Here is a 16,822-nt window from a genome sequence, read left to right on the forward strand (position 1 = left end):
ATATAAACTCGGGTGTTCTTGTGTGATATGCGATCTACAAGGATATATATTTAGCATGTGATAATAAATATTGAACACAACTAAACATAGATGATAACGTAGAAGATAATTCCTTTGAATAAATAGTTAGTCAAAGGAATTTATAAAATATATCACATATATGATGATTTATATATGAAGATCACAACTTTAGCTAGGTATCATACAAAAGTGAAATTAAAGCTTAACATAAATAATAAATCTTACATATAATCCATGAAAGTAAAGTTTTTCCACTCATGAAATGTAAACATAATCAATCATACATGATAATAGTACCATATGTGTGAAGAACTGTTCATCTAATAAATGACATAGACTAACTTCTTTCTTCAAATAAAATTGTCTTCCAAGAATACAAAAGTGCATCAACAAAGGAAAGTATTCTGATATCTAAAAGAAACGATCATGTTCCACCATTTCACCAAAGCATTCACAAACTTACAATAGTGCATTCTTTGCAAATGTTTTTGATAATTTCTCTAAATGCACAAGAAGGGTATAAATACTATAACTAAAAGTGTAAAAATAGATTATACAAAATTTGAGGAGGTTTCAAACAACCTTCCTCCTAACTAGGTAAGTAACTCCAAAAATAAACAGAGGCTAAATAAGTAAAACTAAGAGGATGACTTGCTATCTTCCAGCTTGTCTTTTAAGTCGCAAATATCGGTCATTGATTGAATTTGAGGAGGTGGCCGGAATTAAGTCCTGAGCTATCCGGTGAAGATCACATCAATGAGTGGTGGTAACATCCTTTGAGTCGTGTGAAGGGAAAAGTTGAGAGCCATAATCTGGCTATCTGGCTTAAACAGATACTACCAATACAACTCCCAGTTGGTCGTAGTCAGTTTCGCAATTGCCTCTCTCTCAATCGCTGCCTTATCTTGTGAGTATTTATATAAAGTAGTTAAATCAGGCATTTCTTTCGTATTTCCTTCTTTGATGAGATTGGTGGTGAATAGGATGTGGTTCACTGCTTTAACGATGTTCTTTGATACTCCCGCTGCCCTTGCGACCGCTGGTTTAGCCTGTTTGATTCTAAAATCCGAATCTGTAAAGAGAATGTCTTTATGAGTTTCTTCAATCTCAGGTAGATTGGCCTTCTTTCCATCTTCTATTTCCTACCACTAAATGAACTCAAAGATTTTGGTATTTAAATCATTAAACTCCATTCTCTGGTCGATTTCCTTGTCTGTCAGTTGGTCGGCAATAGTCAAATAGGGAGTAATATGCGACATCATTTGGCTGAAATACTCTTACTGTTACCAAAAGGGAATTTAATTCTAGGGCCTCTTTGATGAATTCCTCAGTAGTGGGAACTTCCTTGTATCTTTCCATGGATTGCTGCATTTCATGGAGTTGCATGTTTTTGGCCAATATATTGGCCTCATGGGTAATTTTCAAAACCCCCATGTCCTGCTGCAATTTCTTTAGTTGCTCCACCACCTGCCTATTTGTGATTGCTTTCTCTGCCTCAAGCTCTTGTTCGAGCTATGCAATTCTCTCCTCTTTCTCGCTTAGCAGAGTAGAGACTTCAGTTGTCTTGTCCATAGTGGCCGATGCATATGCTCCCATGAATTGTGATAGTCTAGTTAAGTTCTCGGCCGGACTGAAAGGAAGGTCCTTCCAGACCATGTCCATGGCCTCGTTTCCAAGTGGGAATTCAGGTGCATCTACTCTTCTCCTTTTCCTCTGCCTTCTAACTATAGCCTTATGGAGAGGACTATAGAACACATCAAGTGGAGGTATTTATATCACTTTGAGAACAATCTCCAATGTGGGTAGAGCAGGGATAATTTCAATATGTTGGGACGTTGTTGCTTGTTCCTCCATAGGCGTATATTGTTGGTCGATAGACTTGGGCTCTGTATCTTTTTGAACAAGCGGAGGAGTTTTGAATTCCTATGTTTCTGAGGCATTTGAGGCTTTGGAAGTGCCTTGCAATTTTTGATTAAATTGATCCCACTCCTGCTCCAAACTACCGCCTTTAGTCTCTGAACCGATTTTTGTAGCTGGGGTGATTATCACTTGCTTTTCAGCTGACTTCCTACTGGACTTAGCTGTGTTGTCGGCATCTTGGGACTTCCCTATGTTTGGTGTCTTCTCAGTGTTTACCTAAGAGTCTATTTGAGAGCTAGGTCCTCCACTCTCAATAGTGACACTTGGAGTAGTCTTATCCTAGGGTATTAATAGATGCATTGGGATCACCCAGAGCCTCTCATGTCTGAATTCGAAAATCTCTAGAAATATTTAGGTTTCAAATTTTCTTTTTCCCATTCAAAATCTTGTTCAAAGGATATGGCTGACTATTAAAAATCCTCAAAATTATTATCATCATGATTATATGGCTTGAGTTTAACTCCAGTAGTGACATTGTATGCCACTTTATTTGGATCAAATTGCCTCTTAGGAAATGTATGAAGCCTGAGGGATTCATTATGTGCTGATTCCTTAGTGGCATGAACAAAATTGGATAAAGAAAAAGAATCACATTTGACAGGGAAAATGGGCCATAATGACTTCTTACCGTCTTTTAGAACTTTAGTCAAGCCCTTTCGCACAGTTTGGTAGGAAATATCTCTTGCTAATAACTTATTAGAAACATATAGAGGAAGGACGTGTGGATCCGTTGTGTTACCAAAAACCCTAATATAAGTGAACCATTCTTCAATAAAATACTTGCCAATAGTAAGCAGGTCTGTTGCAGCTTCTTGGGAAAACCTAGGAGATTTTTAATTGAAAATCATTTGATGTAGGGGCAGCACAAAAGCATGTAATATATTATAGAAGTGAGGTATGTAATGTGACTCCCATATTTGTTTATGACTAAGACGGATGGGGTAAGGATCTTGTAAGGTCCATTTCCAACACATGGTTGGAAATGTTGCACAAAAACAGATTGCATCCATAATGTAGGCACTAAAATATAAGGGAGGGAGGTTATCTGAGAAGGAGGCTTTCTTCTGTCGATATTCGGTAATGGTCGTGGCTAGGTTGTCAAATACGACAGAATTCCAATTCATGATATGTGAATTAACATAGGTGTCAATCAGAGGAATCCATTCAATTGAAAACTTAGTATTATTGGGTAGCCCATACAATCTACATAACATGGATACTACATAGTTGTAGGGCTTTGCCAAAGAGTCTATATCATACATACCTGATTTGTCATACTTGAATTTGTTATCCAACACCCTCCAATACTAAATTAGCTTGAAGGGTTCTGGATTCTTCTTTGCGAAGTTAGCCACAAATGTAGGGGGATCAGGTATGTGGTGCATCTTCTTCAAATCCTCTTCTCTGAACGACCCAACGAGCTCCATTTTTTAATTCTTGAACTGCCTATCTTCAATTACAAGGTTTTCAATCACCCACCTGATCATATCTATATAGGGGAGGATTTTAGTCTTTGCTCCTATTCTATGAAGGAATGAACAGGAAGCATCTCTACATTGGAGTTTTGAAGGCCTTTTGGAATCAACTGTTGCTCTCATAATAGTGATTTTAGGACACTCATCCTCCAGCCTATTGTAAATTACTTCCCAAGCTGTTGCACTTCTGGCAGCTTCACAAACTGTATCAGTAAAGATAGGAGCCATCTCTGTAAGCTCAACTTCAATAATGGTTTGTTTGCTCTGTTTTGGCATCACCTTTCTAAGGGACATGTCTTCTATTGCTTTCTTAAGATAGACAAGATATATCAGCGCAGACGATATCTAGCAATTAAGATTGAAAACTTATGTGAAATAACTATGGATCGTGAGAAAGGTTTTAATGAGATATTCGATTATAACTACTCATAACCAGGAAAATGATTATCCTTCCTCGGGCCGCTAAATATTTAATAACTTGTCAACTCTTTTGTTTTAGCATTTAAAACGTAATTATTCCACACATTTTACTGGATTTAACCGTGAATTGCGGTCTTAAAAAGGATACAGTATAGCCTTACCATATAGCTTAAGCGAAATGAATTGCGAGATTGCAATATAGAAATTTCGCAAATCGTTTGTGGTTGTGCTAATGACATGGTCCAGTTTTTTGCAAACTATGCGAAGTGCGAAATGCGATCGCAAAATGACCAGGTGATGTTATCGCAGTGGGAGACCTAATCGTATATCGCACTCTTGTAACAATTTTTAACATGGTTATCTAGAAAAGTGCGATATGGATTTCATCCTTCATTAGCTTTTCAAGGTTTTGCTAGGAATTTTCTTAGAGTTAGGGTTTTATTATCCTAAGCCTAAAAATTTAAAAGGGTCCCCATTTACACTTCTAAGCCTAGCTATTGTTTTTTTATAAATGGGGGGTGGGGGTGGGGGGGTGTTGTTTCGTAGGACAACACAAGGCTATATAATACAAGCCTAAACTTCTAAGTTAAAGTCAAATATTTAGCTTCCATTTAAAATTGTTATATAATATGAGAATTTCTTAACATGGAAATTCCATTTATTCTGATAGTTCCAATCATCAGTACATGAAAACATGTTTTTTATGCTCCTTACTCTAGCTCCCACGGGCTCTGATACTAAGTCAAATTATAGTTGAACTTATCTAGATTGGATCTAGCTAGAAAACAATGAACACAACTTTCAAGGAAAGAAGAAACAAAATTGATAGAGAAAAGAATTAATGAAATCCATTCACATGCAACAAATAAAATTATGAGAGAATACAATTCACCTCAATATATTGTGCATGGATAAACTAATATAGTAGTGATTATAGTAGTGAATCTAGTGATATGTTAACATAGACTAAAGAAACCTAGCGCCTAGTCCTAGTTAATTGGACATGCAGTGATTAGTGAACTATCTCATGCAAGTGGAGACAATCCTAGTTATATTGATCTCATTTTGCATGAGACAATTAACTCATACATGCACTTGTGGAGTTCCCTATTCATGATATTTATGAGGTTTCCATGCATAAATCTACTTACTAGTCTAGCTAAAGTAGAATTAAGTGTTTTTTTTTGAAGAAACATTCGAGTAGATTCACGTGAAGGGATTACATCCGACCACTTTTGTTATACAAAATCTACGATTGTGGACATAAGTATCTTCCCTAGACTCGGTGGCCTAGTCTAGAACAACAGAAAGCAAAGAAACCAACGTTTTCCTTAAAGTAATTTGACAACATGATAAGCCTACCTAGAATCCATCCTAAGCCTCATTTCTCTCTTAGCTTGTATCCTTCAATCGTAGCTTTGATTGCTATAATTAGAACTTGCACAATCAAATAACAAAAGCCAAAGATCTATGACATTTATGTAGCATCATCCAATGACTTCATTCAATAGATTGACATGGTATTGAAATACATGAAATCATAACATCACATACAGGAAAATATTGAACTCTTTGTATTAATAGAAATGGAGAGAGTTACAACCAAATATAGAGTTGGCCTTGAAGAGGAGATCCTCCAAGTTTACTAATCCTTCCTTGTCACAAAGTGTATCTCTATGTCACCCTAATGCATGGAATAATGAGTCTCACAACAACAACATGAGGGTAGAATCTATCTCTAAAAGCCAACCTCTAGCTTGTGGATGGCAGTAAATATATATGAAAGGATGGTAGATTAGGAATTCTTATCCATTTACCAATCTCAGCTTGAGATCCACTCTTGATGGGAGGATGAGATCAAGGGATAAGGGGTGAAATCTCCAAGGTAGGATATGATAAGATTCGATAACTTCATCTAAGGTAAATGGTTGTAACAACTATTGGAAGCTTCTAGAATAGGAATATTTGGGATTTTATTTATTTTTCCTGAATTTCTAGAATCAGCACACCCGCAACAAGGTTCAACCTGCTCATGATAAACGAAGGTCCAAAGAGGGTCAACTTGATGGTGAACATAGTCTCCTAAGGAAGCATGGTGTGTTGGACCCTAAAATCACTGAAATGATGTAGTTAAAGGCATAAAATCAGGGATTAGAGAGAGTCATGCTTAGGGATTTGTGCAAGGTGATGAAAAAGGGTAAAACTATGTTGATTGATCCAATTGAGAGGCCTATTGACCAAATGTGACAAAATTGCCTATAACATATTTCCTCCTAAAGCACATAGTAAAAAATGGAAACTGATGAGTAAAGTTCTTTACCTTCTGACAAGTCGTGATCAAGAACAACCAACAATATCATTATATGTTACAATACATTTACATCATGATATCTTTGCTGAGGGAGGCATACCCATGCTCAACATATAATATAAAATTACATGTATAATAATCAAATAGACATGTCCACTGATGAAAAAATGTAGACCCATGACTCGATGACTGTCTGTATGATCATAGCCATCATATACTGTGATCTTGTTTTAATCCTGAAATCGAAGCTTGGATGGATGGAACTAGATCTGCGGTCTTCTATCTCATTCACAGGATCATCCAATGTACGAATTCAATGATGTGAATCAATGAGTTGGAGTAGAACATGGTAGACACCATTTGATTATGGACCAATGGTGTAAGTTGTTAAGAACCACAAGAGAAACCATCGATGATGTTAATGGCTGTCAAGGTACCGGAGTACAATCTGTATGGTGTGAATGAATGAGTTGAAGTCAAACACCACAAAAAAAATTTCAGTCGAAGGCTAGTGATGTAAACCTGTCGCTGAGAGTGAGGAAACTTTCCATTGATGTTTGCAAGCCCGAAGATACTGAAGGAAGAGTTTCTAAGTAAACTTCCCGGATAATGAGTTGATGTCAAAAGGAAGTGACTCATCGCAGGAGGGACTTGATGTATCCCCCATCAATGATACAAAATAGGTATCATGATGTGAGATATAATGATTATGATAAGGAACTAGATTAGGAACGACTTACATGAAATGAAGGCTTAACAGTTTCGTAGAATATATTGAATGAATGACTTCTGTGAAACACACTGACGACACTGAATAGAGTGGGAAACATTGAACCAAAAATGAAAATGGAGGCTTTGAAAAGGTATGATGAACCAAAATAAAAGAAGATTTCCCAACCAAACAACCATAAGATGAAGGGGAATAGTGTCGTGTTCAAGAGTGACTGACTACAATTAACAAGTGGAGTACCATGTTTTCCTAATTTCCCCAACCATTATTGGTCAATACCTATTTATGTTTGACAAGCTTGAGGAGGATAATATATGATTGATCTGTAAGTCATCCTTTGGATGAATCCCTATGAGTATATTTAATGAACCTTGAGAAGGAGTGGTTAAAACCCATCATGATTGACGAGTCCATGTTGGATTGTGTTATATTCTTTCCACAACTAGCCCTAGTAGCTAAGCCAGGTGGTTAGAGGGGGGGAAGAGTCCCCCATTCGTTGTGCCGAGTGCAACAGGGGGGTAGTAGTCCTCCTCTATGGGGTCAAGGGTAGTGCCTCGGGGAATTTTTTTTGGACCCTATATTAGGTGGGCGGACCTACCTATGGTTTTGTACATGGATTTCACACATGGTTTTGGGCGCGATGGTTTTTGGTCCATGATATTTTGTAGATCCGGTCAAGGGAACTACAATTATATTCTAATCCAGGGTTAATGGATTGGGGTTTATGGATGCTTCAACATGTATATATATATATATATATATATATATATGTATTGTAACATTGAAAGGAACATAATGAAAATTCAATATGGTAGTCCTGATTTTGGGATCCAGGGGAAAATATCTGTGTATATTTGTTTTATGTGTTATGCTCTCGCCATTGTTTATTTTCTCTATTTAGAATTCATATGCAGGTAATTTCTGTACGGGGTTAAAACCTACATTTGGTATCAGAGTTGTTTTAGCTTCAAGGGGATGCCTTTACTGTTGAGGGGTTTTTCTTGGGCCTATGGTAGACCATGTTCAGTGGGAGATCTGCGGGATCGATTCTTATGGTGAAAGAAGATGGTTAGTAGTGGAAAGATAGAGATCAAGAAATTTAATGGTCTGAGTTTTTAGTTGTGGAAAATCAATATGGAGGATCTGTTGGTGGATAAAGATCAGTGGATCATAGTAGATCTAGGTACTAAACCAACGACAATGTCCGATGAAGACTGGAAGAAGTTCGATTGGAAGGAAAAAAGCACAATACAATTGTGTGTCTTAGATTTAGTATTGCTGAATGTATTAGGGGAATCTACGACAAAGGCTTTATGGGACAAGTTAGGGACTTTGTACCAATCTAAGTCTCTGGTGAATAACCAGTTCCTACAGAAAAAGCTGTATAACCTGAGGATGAAATATGGAGACTCGGCGATAGGGCATCTGAACGCATTTAATATTATGGTAAGCCAATTATTATCTGTTGATATTAAAATTTAAGATGAAGATAAGTGCATTAGTTTTTGTGTTCTCTACTATATTCGTGGGATAGTCTGGTTGTTGCAATAGGTAGCAATGCAACTGCCTTGCAGTTTGATAAAATAGTCTCATCCTTGCTGATGGAGGAGATGAGACGGAAAAGTATGGAGAGCCAGAATGGTGATGCCTTATCTATACGAGGACGACCCCCAGAACAGAAACCAAAATAAGTCCTCGAGCGAGAGATCTAAATCTAGAGGGAGATCTAAATATCTAGGAAAACCTGTAAAGGTGTGCTAAAAATGTGGAAAGGAAGGGAACTACAAAAAGGACTATAAATCTAAAGCTCTTGAGAAAGGAAAGGGATCTGATGATGCTCCTTCTGCAGAGGTGAAAACCACCTCAAATGAAGGTGGGGATGTGTACTTGGCTTCTTCTTCAATTACACATGTAGATCATGAGGCATGGTTGATTGAGTCAAGTGCATCATTTCAGTTCACTCCCCATAGAGAGTGGTTCTGCGAGTATGAGAAATATGATGGTGGTGATGTCTTCTTGGGGGTGATAGGAAGGCTAGAACCATTGTCGCAGAAAAATAAAGTTGAAGTTGCAAGGTGCAAGGATTAGAACACTTCTGGGTGTTCTGCATATTCCTACATTAACCAGAAACCTGATTTCTGCAAGCAAATTGGATGATGCAGGTGTAAAAATAATGTTCAATAAAGATACTTGCAAGATGGTTCGGTGAGCACTGGTATTGATGTGAGGAGTTCAAATTGGAACTCTGTAAAAGCTACAAGGTAGCACTGTTATTGATGGGTGCAACAATTCTATGGTTCCTAAAAGTGGAGCAGAAAATATAGTGGTCTCTGGAGAAAATACCATGCTATGGCATCAAAGGCTTGGGCATGTTGGTGAGAAGGGCCTTCGAATACTTCATGGTAAATTTAAGGTAGAAGGTATGTCTAATAGCTCTCTGGATTTTGATTTTTTTGAAAATTGTGTATATGGGAAGAATAATTGGGTGAGTTTCCCCTTTGGTGGTAAGAGGGCGAAACATGTATTAAAGCTTGTGCACAGTGATATATGTTTGGACCTGTTTTGGTTCCATCATTGGGTAAGTCTATGCACTATCTATCATTTATAGATGACTTCTCAATGAATACATGGATATATTTCCTCAAGAAGAAATCTGAAGTCTTTGACATGTTTAAAGAATTTAAGGCTCTGGTGGAAAACTAGACAGAGAAGAAGATAAAGGTGCTAAGGACAGATAATGGTGGAGAGTTTTGCAAGAAGGAATTTGAAGAGTTCTGTAAGAAGTGTGGTATATCATGGCAGAGGACTATTCCATACACACCTGAGAAAAATGAAGTTGCAAAAAGAATGAACAAGACGTTGATGGAAAGGGCAAGAAGCATGCTTAGTGATGTCGAGTTAGGATAGGAATTTTGGGCAGAGGTGGTGGAGACTGCATGTTACCTAGTCAACATATCACCTTCATCAGTGTTGGAGGATAAAACTCCACAAGAGGTATGGACTCATAAGAAACATTATCCTTCACATCTGAGGGTATTTGGATGTGATGCATATATACATGTTCCAAAGGAGAAAAGAACAAAGTTGGATAGAAAATCTGAAAAGTGCATCTTTATTAGGTATAAAGATGGTTTAAAAGGTTATAGAATCTGGAACCCAGTAACAAGGAAGGTTGTGTACAACTGAGATGTGGTGTTTATAGAGGTGAATGATGTTATTAAACATGAAGTCCTACCAAAGGAACTTGAGAAGATAGAGTTTGAGCTAAAGAAGGAAGAAACAGACTGTACATCAGAAGAGGAATCAGAAGATGAAGAGCCACAAACTCTGGTTGTGAGAAGATCAGTTTGAAAAAGAAGGCAACCAGAAAGGTATAACACATCTGCTTTTAGTTTAGTTTTTTTTATCTATTTCTGATGATGATCCCAAAACTATGAAGGAACCAATAGATTCAGAGGATGGAAAACTTTGGAAATAGGGTATGGTTGATGAAATGGCATCTTTGAACAAAAATGAGTCTTGGGATCTGGTGGAGTTGTCAGCTGGAAGGAAACCTATTGGTAGCAAATGGGTGTTCAAGAAGAAGATGAATGCAAGATGAAAGGTGGAGAAATACAAAGCCCCATTGGTATAAAAAGGTTATTCCCAGCTGCCAAGAATTGATTTCAGTGATATCTTTTCTCCTATTGCCAAGATAGCTTCTATTAGATTACTTTTATCTGTTGCTGCTTCTTTTGATTTTGAGGTAGAAAAGATGGATCTGAAGAAAAAAATTCTTCATGGGGATCTTGAAGAAGAGATATACATGAAGCAACCCAAAGGCTTTGCGATGAAGGGTAATAGAGAACTGGTATGCAAGTTAACAAAGTCTCTATATGGGTTAAAAGAGTCACCAAGGATGTGGTATCAGAAATTTGATACATTTCTACAGGGAATTGGCTTCACCAGAAGCAAAGAAAATCACTGCGTATATTTTAAAATAATTGGTGACCATGTTATTTATCTGGTCTTGTATGTGGATGATATGTTGCTAGTTGGAAATGACAGAGAAATTATCCAGGATTTGAAGACCCAATTATCCTCCAAATTCGACATGAAAGATCTTGGTGCTACAAACTATATTTTGGGCATGGAAATTAAGCGAGATCAGGCAAAGAGGACACTCTGGTTAAACCAGAGGAATTATGTCGAGACAATAATTTAGAGGTTTAATATGCAGGATATTAAACTGGTGAAGGTTCCTATTCCTATAGGTTTAAAGTTATCTGTTGAACAGTGTATAAAGACAGAAGAAGAGGAAGAGGACATGTCTCGTGTTCCATATGCAAGTGCAGTTGGTAGCCTGATGTATGTGATGGTCTGTACTAGAGAAGACATTGCACATGCAGTGGGAGTATTGAGCAGGTTTATGTCAAAACCAGGGAAGGAGCATTGGATAGCAGTGAAGTGGGTTTTCAAGTACTTGCATGGCACTAGTGATTATGGTTTGTGCTACCAAGGGAGACCAGGTGTTATAGCTCCAAATCTCACTCTTATGGTTTGTGATGCTGCACTTATGGCCTAGGGCAACCCCTCCTTCCAGACCTGGTCCAAAAATTTAAAAAACAGTGTTTTATTCCCTATACGCGACATTGCCCTGAGTTAAACGCGTGTACACGCGGGTCTGTCATACCCAACCCGCGTGTATCTATTAAAACACTTAAAAAAATAATAAATTCCTCTTTTTCGGGCAGGGATCGCGGGTTTACCTGCTGGATCACCTGTTAGTGCCCGTGGCCCAACTGTTCCCAACCAACTCCTAACTAAAAAACTACTTTGGAGAGGGTATAAAAAGACATGAAAGGGAAGGCCAAGGGGAGAGAAAGGAGAGCAAGATTATTATGCTGAGATTTTTCCCTTAGACCAGGTCTGAAGTCCTTGGTGCATTCTGCACTTCCCCCATTTTGCATAGGAAACCCTTGTTTCCATGTGTATTGGTGATCATTCATCCTTGATATCATCATTGAGTAAGACTTGGAAGGAGCTCTTGTTGGAGGCTTGAGGCTGAAACGAATCCGGGAGGAAGCTTGCTTGGAGCCTGCTGAAGGTGTTCAGGTGATATCTTTCCGATATATGTACTTTATTTGCCTTTATATATAAAGAAACACGTCTTTGTTCCCGAATAATCTTTCTTTATGATTATGAGATTCTTGTGTTGAATTCTTATGAAAGTGGTTACTTAAAGATTTTTTATAACTAACTTTATAGCATAAAGATGATTTATACATAAGTATCTGTACATGTATTGTTGTGTTCTTTGATTTGTTTGTCTTGCATGTCAAAGAAAGAAGAAGGGAACTCCAAGAAGGGTTTGGACCCTAAAGGCCTTCTCGAACGTAGGACCTTAGGTACGTACCCTTAACGTTAGCATTTGCTTAAAAGTAAAAATGATGGCTGTGTGTGTGTTTCTTTGAATAAGCAATTTTCAGTCTGGTAGAGTCTTAGCCCAAAGGACCCTAGGGGTATTTTCCCTTCAACCAGAATTGGCGACTCCACTGGGGACAACACTCTTGTTGTTCCTAGTTTGGGTAGTCCTCAAGCCAATCAAGGCTCAGCCCCTCTGTTTGTTGGCTCTGACTGTCTGATCTTTTCTTGAAATCCAAGCTTTTCCAGTTTTTCAGTCTGTGTTTTTTTTATTTTTCTTGAAAGACTTAAGATACGCTCTTTTTCTGGATTACAGAAGCGTATATACGCAAGTTGCACTAAGTGAACCCGCGTATATGCAGGTTTCCTTAGTTACAGTCGCGTGTACACGCATTCTGCAAATAATTGCAGGCGCGTATATTCATAATTTTCAAGATTTATAATTTTTCTTTTTGCTGAATGTCTGTGTGGTGGTTTGGGTCAGTTTAAAGCAGTCAATTCCCAGTGACAGTTCTCTGTTTAACAGGGGGCATCTTGTTCTGAACTCTCTCTAGTTATAAGGAGTACTAGTCTTGTTTTTCGTTGATTGCAAGCGTCATTGATTTTTGACACACAAGATTTCTGTTTAAGAATCTTGATTGCCCTGTTTCGGCAGAGTGGGAAGATTGGGTTCAATCTTTGTGTCCATTTTGTTTTCATGACACTTTTGTTTGCTTAACGAAATCATTTTTATGACCATTTGCTCCTTCGTTTCGGGAAATTTGTTTCTTACCATTTTCTTGAAACTTGTCTTTTGATCTTTTGGACTTTCATTGCTGCTTTTGATTGTCAAAAGCGATTTCGAACACATTTTATTTTTGTTGAAGTTTTCATCATTTGAAAGGTGTCAATTCACAAAAGTGTTTGGTTGCTTGTTTATCAATCATTGGTGTCAGTTTTTGAGAGCTTTCCTTTGAAAAAGACTTTTTGGTTTGATTGAAAGAAAATCTTTTGAAAGTTTTTGAGTTTCGCTTTCTTAAACTTGCTTCTCATTTGATTTCCTTTTTTGCGAAGTGAAAGTGCTTTGTTTTTTATCTTAGAACTTGTTTTTATTGTTTGGACGAAATGATTGGTAACACATCATCTTCTATCTAAGCATTTTAGTGGCAAGACAAAATTTGGTAAAGCAGCAACTTTCCTTCTTTGTTTTTAGAGTAGTCTTTGAATCTTGCATCCACATATAGTTCTTGCATTAGGGTAAGATTTGCATCTCTTTTTAGGCATATTTAGTTTTGTTAGTTTTTGTGAGTGTGGAGTCTGAAAAGAAAAAGGAAAAAATTTTGTTTATATTACAAGTGCCTCTGAACCTCATAGAAATTGCTCTTCATCGAAAACAAAAGTGCATGTGCATGTAGCTAAGTTTTATTAATTTCTTTTACGTCCATAAAAACACCACAAGTTTCACCTCCATTACCTTTGACTTAAAGAACAGCCTAATAAAATCAAGCGCTTAATTAAAATCCACTAGAACTTTTTGTTTTAGTTATTACACCAACAAGTTTAGGATTTTAGGGCCTTGGATTAGGCGAGTGGAGAGTTAACTCTCCAAGGCCACATAAAACGTCAAACATAAGAGTCTGATTAACGAGAGTAAATCCAATAGCGTTAGGAAGACCAGGAAAGCTCCGGATCTGGGAGTTAAGCACGAGGGTCTGTGAAGACAGGGAAGAGAGATACCCCCTCTCCTACTTGTCCGAACTTACCTCACGACTGTTCTGCCTGGCTTCTGCGACGAGTTGGTACCCATAGTTGCCTCTCCTAGGGATCTGCATAGGTGGCTGCGGAGGGGAATCCCGTGGCACCTGAGGTCGACGTTGCATCACTCTCGACAGTACTTCTGGAGGGCACCCTTGCGAAGCTTGGGGGCTTGCACCGGCGCAGGCTGTTGTTAGGAGGTCAGCGTAACTTTTTCTGATACCTTCGCTGATAGGACTGGGCCCCCATCATCCCAGACTATCTTCGGAAGGCCCTTTGATTCACTTTCTCGTATTTTGGTGTCCGGTCCTAATCACCCGGAGCGGAAATACTTGGAAGTTGTTTGACTGGCTGTATCTTTAGGAACTTTATAGTGTGTGCTCTGTGCTCCTAGTTGGCCTAGCTTTTGATTTCTTGAGTCTTTAGTTAAGATCATAACAAGAAATTCAAAGTGGCTGACCGATCTCCAAGACGGTCTCGAAGACTTCGTGGTCTCTCGCCACCAAGTTTAGAGCCTTCTCCTAGAAGGTGCAGAGGGAATACTACTGGTGGGGTCTGTCCCACGCCGGTTTACGCATCGGGGATTGATCCTCCTCGCGGGGACATTAGCGGCCAAGCAAGGCCTGGTACTTCTGAGCAAGAGAGGGACACTCCAGTCCTTTCTCGAGTTCGCTTTCAAGCGGAGAATAACGTAGAGGTAGAAGAATTCTCGGAGTCGTTAGGGGCTCCAAATTCTCCACTACCATCTAGTTATCCAGACGTATTGCAGTACGTTGGGCCTCCATTATATAGACCATCGAGTCCAGGTTACGCTACGCGCTTACCATTTATGATCACTACTGGAAGCATGGCTTCTACGAGTGCTGCGACTATGCAAACCCCAACATCGGTGCAAGGGGGAGGAACCATTTCCATCCCCTCTGCTTCCTTGTTCAGATCGTTTTCTAGCACATATCTGGTGGGGTCTACCTCCATTCCGTCCACGAGTGGAAATGCCCAAACCAATGCTTTTAGTACTGGTTCCTTCCTTTTTGGCACCCAATCACAGGGTATTCCATCGGTTCCGTTCAGTGCCGCTACGTCCATGATGGGCGGATCGGCTTCATTCCAGGGTTTTCCTTTTGGAAGTGGTCATATCCCACATTCCAACCCAACGGTAGGATCCATGCCTTTTTCTTCAATAGGACAAAGCAACAATCCTTTCCAAGGTTGGAATAACCCTGGGGTTAGTAGCGCAGGAACTGCGAATCCATTTATCGGCCAACAAGGAAGTAGGCCGTATTCCACGGTTAGCATGTTTCAAAGTATTCCTCTCCTTGCTTCGGCTTGGAACCCATATCAGGGGTTATCAACTCCTTACCATTCTTTAGGAGGAAACTTTGCGAGCTATGGAGGTTATACGGCAGGAGTTGGTCAAACTCCGAATTTTGCTGGACCACAAGGCTTGCCTTTTGGTTCAACCGATTCTAATGGTCACTTCGGGCAGCCTGGTGCCTCCCAAATCCCAGGACAATCTTTTCAGAACTTTGGGAGTTCTGCCCAGTCTGGGTGGAATCCCCTAGGTCCTCCTAGGCTTCCGTTTCTGGCAACGTTAAACTTGCCAGATCTCACTAAGCTAATAAACGACCCTATCAGATACAATCCGACCTGGCCTCCGGTCCCAACCAAACTCCCGTCGGATATACCAAAATTCGAAGGGAAGAGTGGTGAAGATCCGGGCGATCATGTAACCACATTCCATTTGTGGTGCTCATCCAACTCCCTCATCGAGGATTCGATTAGGTTGAGACTCTTTCAGCGCACCTTGACTGGTAATGCGGCTAAATGGTACATAGAGTTGCCAGGGGGCAACTTTACATCGTTCGCAGACTTAGCCAATATCTTCTTGAATCACTTCCAGTTGCATGTCCGCTATGATGCCGGAACTGAACTTCTGGCTACCTTTCGTGAGGATAAGGCAACCCACATTTCTGATCACATTCAGGAATGGAGACGGAGAAAGAGGCTCATCAAAGCCGAAATCCCTCCGGAGTACCGTCTAGAGTGGTTTTTGAAGTCTTTGCAACCCGAGATCTCCAAGGATGTCTCCATGTCTGGGGTCTATTCTGAGGAGCAAGCCATTTTCAGGGCCCAGCAGTTAGAACTGATTTACTCTCAGTCTGGGATCCTCCAAAAGTACTTGCCAGATGCTCCTGGATCTAAGGTTGATTTAGCTAAGCCGAAGCCAGGTCCGCACGCGGATGGTATTGTGGGGTCAGTAGACTCGACTACAGTGAACTTGTTGAATCAATTGCAGCAGTTGTCATTACAAACTGCTCCTAACAACCAAGTCACAATGTCTAATCCTCAAGCCTCCCAAAATTCTTCCATTAACGCCGTCCAATCCGATAACCCCAAAGGAAATCAAAATTCCAATGGGAAAAAGAAAGGACGTGGTAAAAAGAAGAACTCGGATGGGAAGCCCGATGCAAATAAATCCGGCAACAACGCTGGTGGTGATAAAGGTGAGTCGAGAAAGAAAGTTAAGTTTCCTTGCAAGTTATGAAGTGGGGACCATCTAACTCATCTTTGCCCTAGAATTGAAGACGCTCAACGCTTGTTAGGACAGCAAGGGACTTCTAGTTCGCAAGCTGTGTTGACTAACCCGTTTCCCCAAGGGCAGCAACTTCTTGCTGGCGCAAATTCGAATCCTGGGACCTCCTCAGGGGGCAACCAGGAAGGGGAAAAAGCATCAAATGTTTTTATGATGGGTTCAAACGTTAACGTGACTACTCGATCACGTGATTATGGTGAAGCCGAAACATCTAA

Source organism: Pinus tabuliformis, chromosome 6 (genome assembly GCF_031772625.1).
Source record: "Pinus tabuliformis cultivar Carrire ecotype Pingquan chromosome 6, CPIR1, whole genome shotgun sequence".
NCBI lineage: Eukaryota > Viridiplantae > Streptophyta > Pinopsida > Pinales > Pinaceae > Pinus > Pinus tabuliformis.